Source organism: Homarus americanus, unplaced genomic scaffold (genome assembly GCF_018991925.1).
Source record: "Homarus americanus isolate GMGI-L3 unplaced genomic scaffold, GMGI_Hamer_2.0 scaffold23005, whole genome shotgun sequence".
Lineage (NCBI taxonomy): Eukaryota > Metazoa > Arthropoda > Malacostraca > Decapoda > Nephropidae > Homarus > Homarus americanus.
In genome coordinates, this window is record NW_024725835.1 from 159353 (window position 1) to 160928 (window position 1576).

Consider the following 1576-nt stretch of genomic DNA (forward strand, 5'->3'; position numbering starts at 1 on the left):
ACACACACACACACACACACACACACACAATGGTTCCAGTGAAGGATAGACAATCAAGTCTTATCCTCCCCCATGGCCTGGATACACGACACTTAATTAACCTGTAAGCTAACCTATTCACTCAAAACACCTGACTTACTTTTCTCAAGGTAAAGTTCCACCTGGACCATTAGCTTGACCTCTCCAACTCACCTGTAAAGATAAAAGTAAATACATTAGTAACATAATAATTTCAAACGGTGACAAGTCTAATTATCTCAAAAGCTTATAATCTAAAGGCTGGCTAGAAAGTCAAATAAAGATCTTGTACCTGAAAGAAAGATTTTATTACACAATTTATTACATATTAACTGATTTTATAATGATACAGACGAACTAAAGGTGTGTGTGTGTGTGTGTGTGTGTCTGTGTGTCTGTGTGTGTGTGTGTGTGTGTGTCATGGTGACGTACAAATCTACAATGATCAACACAGATATTTTTGGATGAGTTATTGAACCATTTATACTAATCTGCGTTAAAATCAGAAGAGAAAATGTGTCCGTATGGAATAAAAAATCCAATAAAGTCTTTCCTTAATGTACACGATATACTGTATATATCTTATCTCACCCAGGAAACTATGGCTACAAATGTCTACAATGACTATACACTTGGTTATGTTTATTTGGTGAAACATTTCCGTCCTTTATCTAGACCACAGCATCAGTGGACAATGACCCGACTGACATCACCTTGGCCACTACAGACTTGACCTGGTTACAGCACGAAGCAACACTCGTGAAAACACCTTAGATCTTGCAACACACCTGAGAGTACAGCCACGCCTATCACCTCAAACCAGAATATATTTTTTTTTCAAGTGATCTCATCTAATGGTCACTATAATTTGTTTTGTAATCTAGGTCTGAGTTTTGTAACATTGATTTTAAAGTTACAGCACAAATTCGATTCTGTATTTTACTACCACAACTACCATTAATATGTAAGTGTATATCAGTACTGGTTGGCTGGTACCTACACTACCACCTTCACCATGAGAGTTGATACCAGTCATGTCATCATACACTGTACTTCACTGTAATCTATAAGTTCCGCTGTGTAATTTCGTGGTGTCATTGTAAATAGGAGTATGACTATTTTTGCCGAATGTTTCAGTCCTGTGGCATAAAGGTATACTGTACATGATGACGTCAGGAGGTAATGGTGCCGTGGGTGGATGATATGGGGGGGAAGGGGGGGGGAGGAGGAGGGAATGAATGAGTGTAGGTACAGTCCCCTTCACTAGTGCCTTTACAGGGGCTCGTCACTCATGCGTTTACAGGGGCTCGTCACTCATGCGTTTACAGGGGCTAGTCATATAAACATTCCACAAATCATTACCTTTGAGATATTTGTTTAAATATTGTTTTACTTTGATTCTATAGTGTGTTTACTATTGTGAGTTTCCTTCTGTCGAATGTAGACAAACAGAAGGCTGCCACACTGCACAAAACGTGACGAGCCTCTGTAAACGCACCAGTGAAGGGAACTGTACCTGTATATAAACAAATCTGGCGAGTAGTGAGTGAGTGGAAGA